The sequence below is a fragment of the Acinonyx jubatus genome, chromosome F2 (genome assembly GCF_027475565.1).
Source record: "Acinonyx jubatus isolate Ajub_Pintada_27869175 chromosome F2, VMU_Ajub_asm_v1.0, whole genome shotgun sequence".
Classification (NCBI taxonomy): domain Eukaryota; kingdom Metazoa; phylum Chordata; class Mammalia; order Carnivora; family Felidae; genus Acinonyx; species Acinonyx jubatus.
Window position 1 is genome coordinate 25,406,294 of NC_069394.1, and position 19,450 is coordinate 25,425,743.

The 19,450-nt window shown below is 35.4% G+C and overlaps 1 protein-coding gene across 6 annotated transcripts in view; it reads left to right on the forward strand.

Moving 5' to 3' along the window:
• CSMD3 (CUB and Sushi multiple domains 3) overlaps positions 1-19,450 on the forward strand; it is a 1,242,277-nt gene that overhangs the window by 333,742 nt on the left and 889,085 nt on the right. The gene's annotated exons all lie outside the window — the stretch shown is intronic.

A 19,450-nucleotide genomic window follows, 5' to 3' on the forward strand; every position in this document is an offset into this window, starting at 1 on the left:
AATTTAGGTGGAGGTAGCCATGCCTCCATTGCTCTGCTGGACAGGGATGGAGTCTTCATGGTTTTGAGTAGCACACCCCCCATAGCTTTGGGTGAGGATCACCGGGATTATTGAAACCCAGGCAGTGGCCTCCAATTTTGAAACCAAAAAATTAGCCCTAATGATCTCTGAATTGCCTTTGGAGTCTTTCTTCCCTCTTCTTAAAGGATAGGACGAGTTCACGTTGAATAGCTTTGTGGTCCCATTCTACAAAATCTAGGAAGTCTAGCAACCTTCCTTCATTCCTTCCTGTGTCCTTTCCCTTCAATTCAAACTGGCTGTTTTCCTGCTGGTGTGGCTAATTAAGCCTGTGGTTCACACCCATACTAGTCACCTTATCAAAGGGTTACTTGGCCATACCTTTAGTATTTTTTGAAACATGCTTTATCATTTTTGCAATATGCATAGGCTGAGAATTTTCCAAATTTTTAAGTTCTACACCCTGTTAACATTTTCATCTTTAAATCATTTCTTTCTTCTTGTACTTTACTATAAGCATTTAAGAGGAAGCAGGTCATTCCTTAACACTTAGTTTAAACATTTCCTCAGCCAAATATCCGATTTTATTGCTCCCATGTTCCTTCACAGAATACTACAATGTGAACACAAGCAGGCTCTTTGCCACTTTATAATAAGAATCACCTTTCTTCCAGCTGCCAATAACATGCTCTTCATTTCCATCTGAGATCTCATCAAAATGGCTTTTACTGTCCATATTTCTACCAACATCCTTTCATAGCTATTTAAGAATTCACTAAGATGATTGAGGCTTTCTCTGCAACTTTCCACTTCTCTTGTTGTTACTAGAATTGCTTTTTTTAAACTTTATTTTTGTTTTGAGAGGGAGAGAGAGAGAGAGAGAGAGAGAAAGAAAGAGAAGAAGGAGAAGGAGAGAACATGAGCAGGGGAGGGACAGAGAGAGGGAGAGAGAGAATCCCAAGCTGGTTCTCTACTATCAGTGCAGAGCTCGATGTGGGGCTCAATCTTACCATCCACGAGATCATGACCTGAGCTGAAACCAAGAGTTGGACACTTAACCGACTGAACCACCCAGTCACCCCACTAGAATTGCTTTTAACAGTTGCTATTCATGGCAATGTAGACATTTTCTAACATGTACCTCAAAATTCTTCCAGCTTCTCTCAGTTCCAAAATGACTTCCACAGTTTTAGGTATTTGTTACAGCAGTACCTATACATCTTGGTATCAATTTTCTGTCTTGGTGCATTTGGGCTGTTATAACTAAAATACCATAGACTGAATGGTTATCACAAAAATACCATAGACTGAGTGCTTATAAACAGTATAAATTTATTGCTAACAGTTGTGGAGGCTGCAAGTCCAAGATCAGGGTACCAGCATGGTCAGGTACAGGTGAAGATCCTCTTCCAGGTTGCAGACTGCTGATTTCTGGCTGTGTCCACACATGGAAAAAGGAGTAAGCTAACTCTCTGGGGCCTCTTTTATTTAAGTATTGATCCTATTCATGAGGGCTTTGTCTTTATGACATAATCACCTCTGAAAGGCCCAACCTCCCAATACTATCACCTTGAGCATTAGGTTTTCAACATGTGGATTTTGAGGAGACACAAACATTGAGACTCTAATAACTCCTCTTTGACCGCTCTAGTGAGAAAAAGATACACCACCTTATTACTGTTACTGGGTTAGCAGTCCAGTTGCCTCACTTCCCTCCATTGGTATTCCATTCTGGGGAGTCCTCATTGCTGTTGGTCACTGTTTGTAGTTCTGATGCCTCATTTGACTCACTGATGCCTCCTCTGTTGGAAGGAGTAGAAGCACTTTGTTATTGCTTCCAGTGTTGTCTCCAGTGACATCATAGGGACTGGTTGCCTCATTACTGCTGGGCTGTGATGAAAGAGCCAACTCTCCAGAAGTTCTTCTTTGGTACCACCCCAGTGGGGAAGAGGTAAGGGATCTTATTAGTCAGGTGGCAGTGGAAGTCTGGGATTCCCACATGGATCCCGCTGACATTTGGAAGTGTGAGGCATTCGTCACTGGCATGCCTAGTTGAAATCCCAGTTGTCTATTCAGGCTTTTCTTACACCAGCCCAAAGAGGGAGCCCTGGGACTCCTTGTTACAGCCTTAGGAAGGGTTAAGTCCAGGCTCCCCACTCATTCTTTATAGGCTTGGGTGGAGGTGTGGCTACAGTTTTTCTCCTGTGGCATTTGACTGGAGTAAGGTGATGATTGTCTAAAAGTTTTCTATCTTGCTAGGCTGCCCCATTTGGCTACAGACTGCAGGTATTAATTGGAGCTTTTATTGTCCATGACTTTTGGCATTTCTGAGTCGCCAGCTTCTTAAATCTCCAAGTATATGGAGAAAAACAGAAGAAAACCTTAGAGAGCTCACAATTACATCATTCTTCAGATCCCAAGTTTCCTGGTCAGTTTTCCTGTTTCTCTCCACATTTAAGAGTCCTTTCCATTGTTTCGTGTGTAATGTCCATTCTTTTTTGTTGTGCATAATAGGAATAAAAAAGAAAATTGTGCCTGCTCTGTCTTCCTAGAAGTGGTCACATGTATGTTGAATGCTGAGCAGTTCTTTATTCATTGGATATGCTTTAAATAAACATTATCAAAATATCATCATTTAGCTGGTATTTACTAAATACCTACTATGTGTCATACATTGTTCTGGGAACTGAGGGAAAACAGTAAATATACAGTTGAATATTAAAGGTAAATGCCATAAAAATGTGTACATACATATTCCTATGCTAGTAATTTTGCTGGCTTTTAATTTTTAGTTCCCAGCAAATAAAGTTGATGGGTTCCAGTAATACTTAGAAGTCTGTCTCAACCCTAAAGATGCATTGAATGTGTTAATGAAGCTAATTTGAAATCAGCTCTCTGAATAAACCTCCCATGCATATATATTCAAGACTTTCATATTCACTATAAGCACAATTATATACTATAATAGGCATTGAATAGAAGACCTGTAGGAATATGCTAAGTTAGTAAGTGTGGTTATATTATTGTGAGGGGATTTAGGGTAAGGGGAAAAGAATTATTTTAGAATGAGAGACAGCTATATTTGAATTTCAATGGTTAACTTTAGGGAAATTAGCTTCTCTGAATCTCAATTCCCTGTCAAAGTTATTTTTAAAACTAAATGCAGTTATATCCATCCATCCATCCATCCATCCATCCATCCATCCATCCATGGAAATGTATAGGGTTTCTGATAAATACTAGATCCTTCCCCCTTGTCTCTCTTTAATGATTTTTAAAATGTAAATAAAATTAGTTGAATAGATTATAAAATACTAAACATCACATTATAATTAAATTCCCCTTACTGGTATATGAGCTGTCCTCCTGTGTCTGCCAACAGTGGAATGAAGTCTCAATAGATAAAACCCCGCACATAATGGTAGTTATCAGAAATATAGGAACTCAGACAGGTTTCAGGGACTCAGATAAAGCACTAAATATTTAACAGCAAGTGATTAATCCTTAATATGGTGTAATTGCTTTTGGAAATCTGGAGCAAAGCAATTAAATCGGCCAATAAAAAAGAGACGTAAATAAGACTAGTGCTTGTTCCCACTATTTTTCCTATATAAATTCTACAAAGGCTTTCAGTACATAGTACCAATATGTGTGATTGACAATACAAATTGTAATAGCTCTTAAAAAGGCATTTGGAGTCGTAAGCTCAACAATGAAATAGAGTTGTATTACTTACAAAAGGACAAATTTCCCATTATTTGAAAGAAAAATATAAACTTTTCGTAGTGAAAATATGCAACCAAAACTTCAGTGTACATTATGGTCTGTTAATTTTTATCATAAATAAAAAGTGGAGAAAAGTTTTCAGTTGGATTTCTGGGGTTAAAACCCTAGCTTGGCCTTTTCATCGTAACATTGACTTGTGTTACCACATATGAGCATATAATCATTAATATATTTTTTATATCTGGGCTTCTGTTATAATTTGTTATTGTCATGTACAGTTTTTATACTTCAATCATGTTTTATATTCTTTGCAATTAATTTGAGTTGTTGTCAATGGTGTTTATTCATTTACAATTTGCATTTCTTCCTTGTTAAAAGTGTCTGGTTGAATTTGATTTGTAATTGTTTTCATTCTTGTCACTGTTGCCAAGGAAAGGCAGCTATGTTCATATGAATAATCTGAAAACAATGTGTCTTTTGCCATAAATGACCTAGTATTTTCAGTTTATATATAGATTATTAATAGAATACATATAACCAAAAAATCATTATTTTTATTTTGGCTCATAACACTTTCCAAAACCAAATAGTGCCAAATACCATAGTTTATACAAGGATTTTATGAGAGTTTTATTCCTCCTGGGAAATGCAAACATTTTAACTGTTCTGAAAAGGCTAAAATTACTTCTATCAGCTGGAGTCGATGAATCAATTTGTATTTTAATTTTGTCCCAGACCTTTTTTTCATAGTTCAGAATTTAAAGCTTTTCGTTACAAGTGATGGTATTAACCCTCAAATAGTCTACAAACAACTAGAAAACTATTTAACATTTTCTCATTTATGGCTAATTTGTACTTCAAGGTAGTCTGTAAGTGCTACAGACCATGTGAACGGTTGGCATTAAAAATAACTTGAAATTTGAGTGGCCTTTGGAAATTTTACAAGGTGAGGTTTTAGGCAAAATTAAATAGGTAAAATTTTGGTAAAGGAAAAGTAAATTTGAGGTACTTTAAGGAATAAATAGATCAGGAGAATATTTGATATGGAAGAAAATTGCAATGTGTGTTTAGAGCTTTTAAAGCAAATTTGCCGTGGGAGGAAAGTGCAAAATAGAAAAAGTTAGGGCCTAATTTGGGACCCAATTCTGTCATTCTGTGGAGTTTGAGCTTAATTCTGATAAGAAATTGTAATGTGACTGGGGTGTGGGAATTTGGTTACATTGGGAAGAAACTAAGTAAAGGAGAAATTAAAATTGTAGAGTATGAATTTAGGAACTTTTTAAAGTATATCTAATGGCACTCTCTTTCTAAAGTGGTAAAAAAAAGTCTTAAATAATCCTTACATTTTAAGTAATCTGAACACACTATTTATAAAGCATTTCTTTCTCTAGACAATGCCAAGTAAAACCTCCTATCCTTCACATTCTTCCAAACCCTTCATTCTAGGTCATTCAACTGTTTTGACATCTGTTCCCTTGATCCTCTCATTTCTGCAAGCCTGCCTTCATCCTCCTGGCTTCCATTTTCCCCCCTTCACAACAGAGGCCATGCTCCATCATATATTGCCACGTCCTGTCTTCTATATTCAAGTCTCCTATTGTGTGCAGCCATCTAACATCAAACCTTAAATTTAGTTATTTCTGGTTTTAGTTTCTGTAGCCAGAATGCCAGGAATTGGGAAAAACAAAAACAAAAAACTACACAACCTTGTATTCTGGTGATACTACAAATCTTTAGTTTCCAACCTCCGCTAAGCCCATGATGTACTTGGACTCTCTAAGAGTTGCTGATCGATTGCCACTTCCTTCATCCTTGGCAACATCTGAATCTTCATTGCTCCCCTTTAGCCTGCTACTCTGGCTCATCCCCTATTGCTAAGCACGCTTGTTTTCTGTATTATAGAGAAAACCCAGTCTAAAATCATGAACCCCATTAACTTTCTCACCTAAATGCTATCCACACATTTGCTTAATGTGCATTCACTCTCACTTTCTTTCTTGAAGAGTAAATTTACTCCTCCACTTTTCAGATAATTGCTTGATCGATGGCTCCCCTTTTCCAACCATATCTGCTGGGATTCTGACCTAGGACTATTCTCTACAAACTATTGCCTATAAAATGATCCATCTTTCTGACTCCCTCCTCCCCCAATTAACTGTAAACAAACTCTAGTATCCCTATTTTATAATTGTTTCTTATACTCATGTTTCCTCAACCCTACCTTCTTGTATTTCCCTTTCCCTTCATTCTCAACATATCTGAAAAATAGTAAAATTCTTTCTCTTTTCAATTCCTCACTTCCCACTAACTTTAATCAACTAAAACCAGGTTTCTGCTTCTAAAACTCCGAGAGAAATTACCTTTGACTATGTCCCCCATGGTTATTTAATAAATTTGATCAGTTATTTTCTTTCCCTATTCCACTTGACTTATCTGACAATGAAGACCTTCTTAGATCTTCCCTTTGTGTTTTTCTTCAACCTCATCTATTGCCATGACCTCTAAGTCATATAGTTTATGTCCTAAACCATATGACTCATGTCCCAGTTCTGTAGAAATCTGCTACCTAATATGGTAGCTACTAGAAAAGATGGCAATTTAAATTTAAATTTTAATTAATTATAATTTAAAATCTCTTCATCAAGTACACTAGCCACATTTTAAGTGTTCAACAGTCTCATGTGGTTAGTGGGTATGATGGGGGGGGGTTGGTAGCAAATACCTACTTGTCTCTTTTCAACATCTGAATATTTTCTGTCATAAGCACTGCTTCCCAATATGATAGACACTTGACCACTATTTCCTTTACTTTGCAATTATACTCACACTAAATTTGTTCTCATAGCATTTATACTAATTTATTTAATTCTGGTCACATGTCTTCCTCCCATACTTCTTATGTTTCTTGACTGCTGCATTATGCCTGTTTGCATTCTTAATCTCTAACACAGTGCCTGATATATAATACACACTCAAAATATTTTACATGAAAGAATTAATGCACCATAAGACATACTCAGGACCTCAGCTGAATTCAGACTTAAAATATATTTTCAATATTTTAGAATCCCCTCATATTTTAGGGCTTAATTCAAATTTATTAGCACGTGTTTTTTCAGACGTACACAGTATTGGCTTGTGGGGGCAAGTATCAATTTTCTTGGATGATTCTTTAAGAGTCTTGATGTGGATTATTTCAAATCAAGAAAACAATGATTGGCTTCTAAGAAATACATAAATGTATTTTTTTGGCTATTATTTAAACCATAATAGATATTTTATAAATATTGGCAAGAATAGTATGATAATAGTATTAACTATATGCACATCGCTAATGCATATTTATTAACACATTGTATTTTCAAACGATCATAAAGTCGACACATGTGTAAACTAAAGTTCCTTTATTATTATTGACTGCATCCATCTTTCTGTCTCTGAGAGAACAAATTCATAGCCTGGTACCAGATTCCAGGTTTCATCTTATGGCCAGAGTCCCACCTGAGATATCTCATCAGCATAAGTGAAAAATAAGGCCCATGTACAATTTTAATTTCTAGTTATAATTTGGGCTTCCCTACTCAGATCTTCTGTTTTTACCTTTTTTCTCCCCTCTTTGTTCAACTTCTGCTTCTATAAATTTGACTTCTTTAGATGGCTCATAGTAGTGGAATCATAAAATATTGGCCTTTTTGTGACTGGTGGATTTCACTTTGTAGCACATGATGGGATTTCCTTCAATTTTGAGGCTAAATAATACTCTATTGTATGTATATACCACATTTTGTTTATCCATTCATCCATCTGTGGATATAGTATTTTGTAGCTGTTTTCAATAGTGCTGCTATGAACATGGGTGTGCACATATTTCTTTAAGACCCTGATTTAAATTTTTTTTTTTTAGTTACACTCAGAGTCAAATTGCTTTATCATATGGCAGCTCTAGTTTTAATTTCTGAGGAAGCTCCACATTGATTTCCGTAAAGGTTGCACTATTTTACAATTCTGCCAATAGTATGGAAGTTTTCCAATTTCTTTGCATCTTAGCCAGCACTTTTATTTTCTGTTTCTTTGATAGTAGTCATCTTGATGAATATGAGGCAATGTTTTGTGGTTTTGATTTTAATTTCACTGATGATTAATGATGTTGAGCAACTGTTTATATAGTTGTTGTGCATTTGCATATCATCCTTGGAGAAATGTCTATTCAAGCCATTTGCCCATTTTTATTTGAGTTATTTGATTTTTTATGTCAATGAGTTGTAGGAGTTATTTGTATGTTCTGGATATTAACCCTTTATCAGATATATCATTTGTGTATTTTTAGGATGCCTTTTTAATATCTTGATTATTTCCTCTGATGCACAGAAGTTTTCCAGTTTGATGTAGTCCTCTCCCTTTTTTTCTATTTGTCTATTTCTGCTTTTATTGCCTGTGTCCTAAGCCTTTTTTTATTCTGAAAACATTCTGTGGGAAATGGTATCTACCATCAGAATGTTGTTTTAAGCTAGAAAGCTCAGAATGATCTTTATGTTTTCTTTGTAAAGAGTCCCGTTATTCACTTGCTTAAAAATAATAACAACAATAACAATAATGGGAGGCTACAAGATAAACTTCACATTTCTTTCATTTCTTTTCCTTTCCTTTCCTTTCCTTTCCTTTCCTTTCCTTTCCTTTCCTTTCCTTTCCTTTCCTTTCCTCTTCTGTTTCCTTTCCTTTCCTCTTTTCTTTTCTTTTCTTTTCTTTTCTTTTCTTTTCTTTTCTAGGTAGGCTCCATGCCCAAAGAGGGACTTGAACTACAACCCTGAGATCAAGAGTTGCATACGCTACTGACTGGGCCAGCCAGGTGCCCCAAACCTCACATTTCTTAACTAAGGCTTATAACTTGCTAATTTGGACGCAGTATGCTTCTCAACCACATTACATATATGTTCCCATCCCTACTCCCAATGTACAGCCACACTAGGCTTCTTCTGTTTCCAGGTTATGTCTTATATATTCTTGGGAGTTCCCATTTGCTCTCTCTTTGGAAAAGTCTCTCTGTTCTGTTTGGCAAACTCCTACTCATTTTGTGAAGACTTTACTAATTTGTCCTAGCTACTTCTCTCCTTGATCTATCACTATTGTGTGCAGATTAATCTTATGTCACTTCCCTTGTAGGAATACAATTATGATGCATACAAACCACTTAAGTACAGTGCATGCCACAAAGTGTTCACTGCATGTAAGCTTCTATCTTACCCATAATGGTTATTTTAATAATATTGGTAGGGATAGTATGATAATAGTACTAATTATACTCATATTGCTATTACATATTTATTAATAAGTTAAAATTTCAAAATATAAAGTCAAAGCATGTATAAACTAAAAGTTCTCTATAAAAGTACTGGATGCATCCATCTTTCCATCTCTGAGAGAACAAATTCATGTCCCAGTACCAGGTTTCAGGTTCTATCATATGGTGAGAGTCATCCCTCAGACATCTCTTCAGCACAGATGAAAAACAAGGCCAATGTGCAATTTTAATGTCTAATTATAGGTTGGACTTCCCCACTCAGATCCTTCTGTTTTTACTGCCCTTTCTTTCTTCTTACCTTCTCAGCATGAAATGTCCTTCACTCTTCCTTCCTGTTCTTTTTTAACTAATGTTATAAGTAATCCTTAAATGTTATACATATGTATACATCTCCATGAAGCTCATTAGGGATAGCTACCACACCTCAGTATTGCCAAAGTGTCCTGTGTTCTTTACATGAGATTTTTTAATGTTTGTTTATTTTTGAGAGAGAGAGAGCGAGCATGAACAGGGGAGGAGCAGAGAGAGAAAGGGAGACACAGAATCTGAAGCAGGCTCCAGGCTCTGAGGACCAGGGCCCAGTTCCAGGGCTGGAACCCACAAACAGTGAGATCATGACCTGAGCCGCAGTCAGAAGCTTAACCGACTGAGCCTCCCAGCAGCCCCTTTCCATGAGATTTTTAATTTCCTACTGACATCGAACTTATTGAGACTATAATACTCCATTCATCTTTCGATCCTGTTAAGTCTAACACAGTGCCGGGTCTTAGCAAGTTGCTAATACATATTTGTTCAGTGAATGGGAATTCATCACAAGTCTACTATTTGTCACCTATATTAATAAGGTGGGCTAGACTTCCCTTTCATCTTTCTTTCTGATCAGTACGCAAGGCTGACTGACGTGCTCTTAAGCCTTCTGGCTAGGTCTGTTCCTTATGCTTGGAGCTCTGAAATAAAACAGGGACTATTTCCCTGAAGCCTGAAAAAAATTGCGCTAAGCTGTCCTTTACAGACCTTCTATCCTATGTCCCATTCTGGTGCCCCCTCGCTCCCCAAAGGGTCGTAGTAATCCTCCAGAGAAAAGACATGTTAATCCTATTGAGTTGTGATCATTGGATTTCTGTTTCCCAAGTTTATGCTTACAGTATGAAAAGACAAATATAAAAATATGTGTAAAACTGAATTCTGTGTATGTGAAAATCAATCTTCATTATGCATTTTAATATCATTTTTGTATGCAATGCTTCATCCATGCCGTTATCATTACTACGAAAACATGAAACTTCAGCTGATTCCAAATGGAAGACAGTCTAGTAACAGACCACTGGCTCCCTCAAATGTGTTTAAATGTTTCAGTGAACAGAATATTTTGAGCAAACATCATTTTGAGATTTGATAAAATATTGTATCACCCAATTAGACATAAAAAATTATCCCATTTCGATGACTTTTACACTATGCCTCAGGAACTGTATTCACTTAGTGCCACACAGTACTTGAAACATTCAAAATGTAGCTATGGATTAATTTCAAAGTAAGAAAAATAGACAATGAGAGTAGTATTTTGAAATTGTTCTTGAAATTATAAAGTTATTGGAATTAGTTTATATATTGAAATATGTTTAGAATTTAAATAATGAAGCTTCTTAGCATATATTAACTATTTTTTTATGTTTTTAAACATTATCTTTTTATGTTTGGAAATGCATTTTAATTATACGTGTGATTTATTAATGATTTAAACCAATACATCCAGTTCTTCCTCTTTCATATAATTTTAACTGATTTTTACTTATAATGATTTATAGAATTTAGTACATTAAACCATTAGATTGATGAGGTCATTGATTGATAGAGTAAAATTTCCACAGGCAGATTTTGTTTTCCAGCTCTATGTTTTTTTTTTCTCCAGCTCTATGCTTTAAATGTAAATTCTGTTATACAATGAGCTAGTTTTGAATCTTATCTACAGTAGGGAAAAAAACTGTTGTCACGTATTTTAAGAGTTAACTTAATAGTTAAGTTAGGCTATAATTCTGCATTGCATCTTGCCTACCTACGTTCCCTTCTACCCCTCCCTCTGTACTTTCTCTTTCATTCATCATTGCCTCATTCAAATGTTATTAATCTTCTATTAAGTGCCAAGCCCTCTGCTAGGAACTGAATATTCACCAGGAAAACTCAACATATTTAGGTCCTTCATGGGGCAGGACAGAAAAACAAAACAAAACAATAAGCCCACGTATTTACGCAAATTGCAAATTGTAGTATAGGTTATGAAAGAAAGAAATGGGGCTGAAATAAATAGTGGACCTCTATTTCAGATAAAATGGTCAGAATAGACCTCTCAGCAGGTGATACTTAAACTGAACTGCAAAAGATGATAGAGAAATTTCTCAGTGTGGAGTGGAATAAAGAATATTCTAGGCATAAGGAAAGTCAGTACAATGCCTTGAAGCAAGAACTAGGTTGGAGTAGTTGATGAAATGAAATACCAAAGTAGTTGGTTTGGGGTTAACAGCAGTAGGAAAGGCACAGTTGGAAGACCAAGCCGTGCAGCCTTCCAGGACTTACAGGAAACAATTTGATTTTGGCCTCAGTGTAATCAACACCATTGAAGCATTGTAGAAGGAGAGCAACATGTTCTGATTTATATTTTTATAATACTAGTTTTGCTGCTGCATGGGCTATAGATTAAATAAAATTAGAATTTAAGTGAAGAGACAGGTTAGGAGGAAGATCCTAATGACAGCCTGGATCTAAGTACTGAACCTGGAGATGTTTAGAAGTTGTCATATTCAGGATTTATTGGAGATGCATGAACAGGACTTGCTGGTGATTTAGAGACGAGGGAATGAAGAGAGAGGAAAAAGGAAATAAGGTTCCTGTTTGGGCAACAGAGTAGGTGGTAGTGCTAGTGCCTCAAAGCCCATCAAAGACTGCCTGGCACACAGTTGGTACTCCATAAATGCTGTTTCATGCCCGAATGGTGGCTTGAATCAATGAGTACATGATAAAAACTGGTGCATATGGAAGGAAATTATGACTTCATTTATTTATTTAAAGGTTGGGATGTTTGTGAGATACCTCCAAGTGGACGTGGAGGTGGTTATTGATATGTTTTGGAGCTTCAATTTTTAATTTGTGAATCATTCCTCATTCAATCATGTCCTTTCCGCAAATATTAATTGAACACTTGCCAGGAGCAAGGATCTCTGCTGTTTGAAAGAGAATTGAGAGATAAGGCACAGCCGTGCCCTCAAAAAGTCTACAGTTTCCTAAAGACACAGAAAAAAAATATATTACTATAGCATAGTGCTACAAGGCTAGATAAACAACAAGGTAGAAAGAGTTACCTGGCCTAGAGAAGTCATAAAAGAATTCTTAAGGGAAATAATGACTGAGATTATGACGAAAGCAAAGTGAAGAGTTATCAAATTCGTGAAGGAGACAAGGGGGAAAGAAGTTTTTTTAGGAGCAAGGAAAAAAGTGGGACTCACTTGTACTGATGGTAGACACCCTTGCTCTGTTGATTGGGAGGAGGAAGAAAGTGTGGAGGAGGGGTGTGGAAAGACTGAAGTCTGAAAAGTAAACACAGTCCTCTGCTGTTTCTTACTGAAGATAAGAATGCCTAAGTTGATCAGCTGATAGCAATATGAACAACAATGTTGAAAAGTTGTATTTTCTCCTCCTTTTGTCCTTTCTACTTTCTTGGTTAATGTATGTTGCCATTTAACATTCTGTCTCAGATCTATTCTCTCATCAAAATTGCATGTATTAATCACATCCATATCAGTTCTTGTTTTATAATCTTTTAGTATAAACTTTATATATTTGTTTATATTTGCTAGTATATAATTTTAAAAATGTAGATGTACTTTATATATTTTGAAACATATACATTATTATATTTCTTACAGGTGTGTGTGTGTGTGTGTGTGTGTGTGTGTGTGAATTCAAGCATTTTTCCAATTTCTCTCCGTCTAGAATAATGATCACCTCATCATTTCAAAGTCAACTGATTAGCAACATTAATTGAATCTGCAACTTTAATTCTCTTTTGCCATGTAAAATAACATAGTCATACAGATGACATCTTTTGTGGAAGGTATCATTTAGCAAGGCACACGTTGTTAACACTTTTTTCAAAATCCACATGCTGTACTTATTAGCCATGTAATGGGCGATACATTTATTAACCTCTCTGAGCTAATTAAGCCTGTGAATAAGGCTTAATTAAACAAGTGTCTAATAGAGGGCTTGCATAGTACCTATATGCCCCACCAGTGCAACTACTAATTCCAGTGTACCTAACAATTAGCTATGTCCCTGTAGACTTCGGGTAGAAAGGTGATGTCTTCAGAAGAAACCACATAATTGGCTAAAGCATTTCAGCTAAAATGATTTATTTATTTTTTAATGTGAAACTAATAAGGGAAAGAGATGGACTGAATATAAAAAAACTGTATAATTGCTCTTTTTAATTTTTTTTTTAATGTTTGTTTATTTTTGAGAGAGAGAGACAAGAGTGAGCAGGGGAGGGGAAGAGAGAGAGGGAGACAGAATGTGAAGTAGGCTCCAGCCTCCACGCTGTCAGCACAGAGCTGGACAGGGGTCTCGGACTCACAAACTTCAAGATCATGACCTGAGCTTAAGTTGGATGTTTAACCAACTGAGCCACCCAGGAGCCCATCATACATCTTTTTATACATTAATTTTTTTTCTATCTTTTTGGTTCATTTCCTAATAGTAACAATAAAACAATGCCCCCAAATAATTTAGATGTGAAATATGATTAGATGTTATGAAAAACATTTGAATAAATATTTATTCTAAAAGCTTTCTATTTTAGTTATGATTCTTCATTTGATATCTTAAAATGTAGCATATTAAAACAATGAAAGTACTGTGAACATATCCCCATTTTTTCCCCAAATTTGAACTTTAACGATCTTTAGCTATTTGGTAGGATTTTTTCCTATTTTTTAATCACCAGGTTTAGATAATAAGCCCTTTAGAGAAAGGATTTACTTGTTGTATATTTTTTGGTCATTGGTTTGTTGGTTTGGAAATTTTCAGCCATTGTATAGCATTTCTGAGGTTAGAGCCCCAGCATCTTCAGCTCTAGACTGAGAAAGACCGAAGTGTTATTATATTCCTTGGGTAGAAGGTCTCTGGGTCCAGCTAGGTCTGGGATTTAAATAGCACAGGGCATTCACTGAAGCTTTTACTTGCCTATTCTCATCAGTAGCATTTGAAATAGCCATGGTAGTTGGTTCTAACACATACATCTTCCTAGAAACAATGGTATACTCTAAAGCACATAATCTTATGCGCTGGAAGCATTAACACTCCACACATTTTCCTGAAGGACAAGAGAAGCAGATGCTTCTTCTTTTTTCTTTTTTTTTTCCTTCCCCCAGTATTTAACACAGTTGATTGTGCATGACTAATTCTTTTGCTAATCTTGTCTGGTGTCAATCTTTTGGTTTTTAGTGGAGGTTTCCTTTGGGGATTTAGCAGCACACATGGCTGACCTGCATGCTTCTTTATCTCCAGGGCTCTAGTAAAATATTAGCACACAAAGCTAAATTGATTTGGAAACATAAGGCACAAAAAAGCTGGTTTTATGCAAATGTTAACACTGTATAAAAAAGCCCTTGGACATCATTTAAAGTGCAGCTTCACCTCACTAACTGGCTCACTGACATTTGGATGGATGCTAAAATTAACCATTTAGAAAATCTTAAGCTTTGCTGTTCCTGGGGCCCTGCATGTAAATGTGGTTGTCCCATACCCTTCTTCACCCCTTGTATGACTGTGCAGCCAAGTTTTCATTTATCATGCCAAGAGAGAAATTATCCAAAAGAACAGAGTATCCAAAAACTCGTTTACATTTGGCTTTGGACTTACCTTCCCAGCTATAATTGGCTTTGGACTCTATAAAAATTATTTTGTGTTCCCTAACCACATGGTAACTGACATCATGAAAAGGTGACCCAGATAAGTAGTAGGTGGCAAGGTTTGGGATGAACAATATGTGGCTAAAAATTTACCGCTGAGGGCTCTGATTTCAAAGAATACTTTTGTGCTATAGCAACTTTTGTTGTATTAGAATCTGATACATATTTCTTACAATAACACCTTATACAAGATTGGTATTCAAATTATTTATTGAATAAATGAAAATATTGTTTACTTTTATCTGTAACATAAGTCATTAATGACAGGTATTAATTAGGCTTTTCATTTTATTTCTTCTTTGAGTTTTAAAATTAACCAGATGAAAATCTAATTTTGATCAACACATTCACATGTACATAAAAAACACTTAATTTTGAAAAAGGAAGTTGTACTACAGCTAAAAGGAAATGGTCAACAAGAATTGCACAATAACGGTCTCCATAAATTTCAATGTAATTCCATTTAACTTAATAGATAATTGTGGACTACATCATTAAAAAAATAAAATAAAAGGAGAGAAAAAAATAGAATAAGAAGTAACAATTACATTTAACCAACCTAAAGAAAATATACCCTAAGCATTGTTGCACTGAATGTGCATTTAACATACAAAAATGTGTATTCTTGTAAGAAAGTATTTGTGTAATACTCATTCCATTTATAATAAATAATAAAACAAAGAAAAATATTGTTATGGACCAGAGTCATTCGGTTCACTTAATTTTAGTAAGAATGAATTTCTTGATGCAAATAGGAAGTCTATAGTGGTTAATTAAGTGGAAATATTGCAGTGTGTAAAATTTTGTCAACATTGCTATACTATAATCATGAATTTGCACAAGAGCATTCTGTATATCGCATAATTTCATTAAAGACTTCAAAAAATATTTATACTTGAAGTAGTTTGCAGATGGATTCATAATAACCTAATTTTCTTAGACACTTTAGGGATGTGTGTGTGTATATGTGTGTGTGAGTATATACACATATATATACACACAAATATTTGTGATTTTAGATTAACACCTCAATTGTGCATTTAAATACCATTACCAAAACTTCCTATATGTGTGACAAATATAAATTTCGTATCTGAATTATTGAAATGATTAAAGTTTAAATGTCGTCTTTAAGTTCACATTCTTTTTTAAGTTTATTTATTTTTGAGAGAGAACGTGCACCCTACTTGGGGAGGGGGGCATGCAGAGGGAGAGGGAGAGAGTCAAGCAGACTCTACACTGTGAGCGCAGAGCCTGATGCAGGACTGGATCCCATGAACAGTGAGATCATGACCTGAGCCGAAATCAAGAGCCAGTTACTAGAAGGGCTGAGCCACCCAGGTGCCCCTACGTTCACATTTTTGAAAAAATAATCCAGGGTAGTAACTGAAAAATACTATAGAAGTGTTACAGTGATCATTTTTTTCATAAATCATTATAATCCTATGACTATGATTTAGTAATAAAATAAATCTGAAATGTAATGTGCATTCTACATGCCAGTTGTTTACGCAATATGAAATTTTGTAGTGTATGTTTAACTAATTTTTCTATTGATTCTCTTTTCAAATTTAGAGGATGAGAGATTGAGATAGAAATTTTCCATAAACATATTCATCATGTGTGTTTTGTCCTCAGGAGGGACTTTCTATAAAAAGTAAAAACAAAACAAAACAAGCGATCCTAGTTTACTTTGTCTTTAGATTGGTTTGGTTTCCTCTCCTCTTTTGGGCATCTCCTTCCAGCTCCCCGTGTCACCTCCATCATTGTGTATGCTGGTGTATTCTATGCTTCACTTTTTCTCACTGGTTCTTCATATCACACTGCAGTGTGTAGAGTGGTAAAGCTGTCCTCTTAGAAGGCTTCGTTTGAAATGGCTCTTCCACTTAACAGCTGTGTGATCAAGGGCAAGTTACAGACCTTTCTCTGCCTCAATTTCCTCTCCTGTAAAATACAAGTAATTTTATTTTTTTCTATTTTCTTTAAACAGTTTCGTTTTCTTTCTTTTTTTTTTTAGTGTTTATTTATTTTTGAGTTAGAGACAGAGCATGAATGGGGGAGGGTCAGAGAGAGGGAGACACAGAATCTGAAGCAGGCTCCAGGCTGCAAGCTGTCAGCACAGAGCCTGGCGTGGGGCTCGAACTCATGGACTGTGAGATCACGACTTGAGGTGAAGTTGGATGCTTAACTGACTGAGCCACCCAGGAGCCCCTCTATACTCTTCATAAGAGGTATTACTGTGTAAATTTGATGATCTATTTAAAGGCTCAGAACAATGCCTTCATGTGCAAAATGAATACTACCCATTTTTTTTAATGTTTATTTATTTTTGAGAGAGAGAACGTGCACAACTGGAGGAGGGGCAGAAAATGATGGAGAGAGAGGAACCAAAGCAGGCTCTGTGCTGACAGCAGAGAGCCCAGTGTGGGGCTTGAACCCACAAACCTGGAGATCATGACCTAAGCTCCTGCGCCCCACTACTATCCATTTTTAACCAAAACTATCTAGTTTATGTTTTATTAAATATCTACTTTTTTCTGAATTTCATTGACTAGAAATAGATTGCAAAGCAAACTAATATTTAAAACATAGTAAATTCAGGAGCAGATTGAGAGACAGCCTATATTAAGCAATTAGGCTCTGCAGAACTCTTCCAATTATACTAAAAGTGCTCTCATAATTTGCCTTTTCACAGGGTTTCTCATGGACAAGGATTTGCTACTTTTTTTTCTTTCTATTCTATTCTTACTATTCTCTTGTAGCAGAAAATTAGAAACAAACAGTAGCAGTGAACCTGTCATTTAACAGAAATGGTAAGAGTGGAATGAGATATGTGAGCCTGTGAATGGGTTATCCACCCCCTGCTATGGCAATTTTGCCAGAGGGAGTAACAAGTCAATTTTGCCATCACCTTGCCAGAACCTTCTCTTCATCCACAAAAATAAAACCTCAGGATATGGATAAAGAAAACAGAAAACATGCTACTGAGAGACTGCTGGGAATATTTAGGCCAACAGACATGCCCTATCAAAATAATGATAATTTTACAAATAACACACCAACTTAGATAAGAAACTCACAGAAATCAATTTAGGTCACACAATTCATTAGTATCACATTTATTCCTGGGTCTCTGTGATCCTAGGGTACCCAGTTTTAAGCTCAACATAATGCTGCCTATCAAATAATTTTCCAAGACATTTCATGGGCATACACACACACACACAATACATACATGTATATATTATATTATTTATATATATATAATTTATATATTTATATATATATAATTTATATATATTTATATAATATATATATTTATATATATAATATATATGTATATATTATATTATTTATATATATATATATATATATATATATATATATATATATATATATATATATATAATTTAGGTGTCTAACATAAGCCAGCTGTGTTTTATACTTAGGATAAGGCTGTGACTCATGAACTAGTTAGTAATGTAGTAAGGTCACATGACATTAATACTCTAGAAATAAATGAGAAAACAATAAAAATGCTGAATAGTGATAAACTAAATAAAGAAAATATAACAAGTGATGTGACAGAGACTGATAGGGGACTATTTTAGCTGATAAAGTCATTGCATTAGTCAAGGAAGACCTCATTGGTTTGAATGCAGTCATAAAGTCAGCCTCCAGAGATCTTGAGGAAGAAGCTACCAGCCTAGAGAATAAAGTCCTAAAGTTGGAAGGAGCTCTGTTAAGTTAAAGAAAATGAAAAATGAGCAGTATGGCTTGAGTTTACTGAGAGGTTTATGAATTAATATCATTTAAGGTCATGGTAAGGACACTAGTTTTATTTCAAATTCAAAGAAAGGCTATTACAGTGTCCCAAACAGGAGTGTCAATAACATAATTAAATTTTAATTAAAAAAATACTTCTGGCTTTCCTGTAGAGAATACATTTTTATATGTTTTTATATTTATTTATTTTTGAGAGAGAGGGAGAGAGAGTGAGTGAGTGGGGGTGGGAGGCAGAGATCGAGGAAGTCACAGAATCCGCAGTAGGCTCCAGGCTCTGAGCTGTCCTCACAGAGCCTGATGTGGGGCTGGAACTCATGGACCACGAGATCATGACATGAGCCGAAGTCGGACACTTAACTGAGCCACAGAGGAACCTTGAAAATACATTTTAATAGGGTAAGATAAGAAAGAGGAATTGAAGTTAGGATGGAGATTGAACATTGAGAAACGATGGAGCATAAATAAGTAAACCCACCAAAAACATAGAAATAGACAAATATTTGTATACAGATTTAAAGTTGATGACATACTTATTGGCCAAAAGAAAATGAAGACTAATATATAGCTACTGTTACTCATATTAAACCTGTTTCTTATACTAAAAGAACTCATTTCCCATCAGGGAATATTTGTGGAATACACATATTCTAGTTTAATG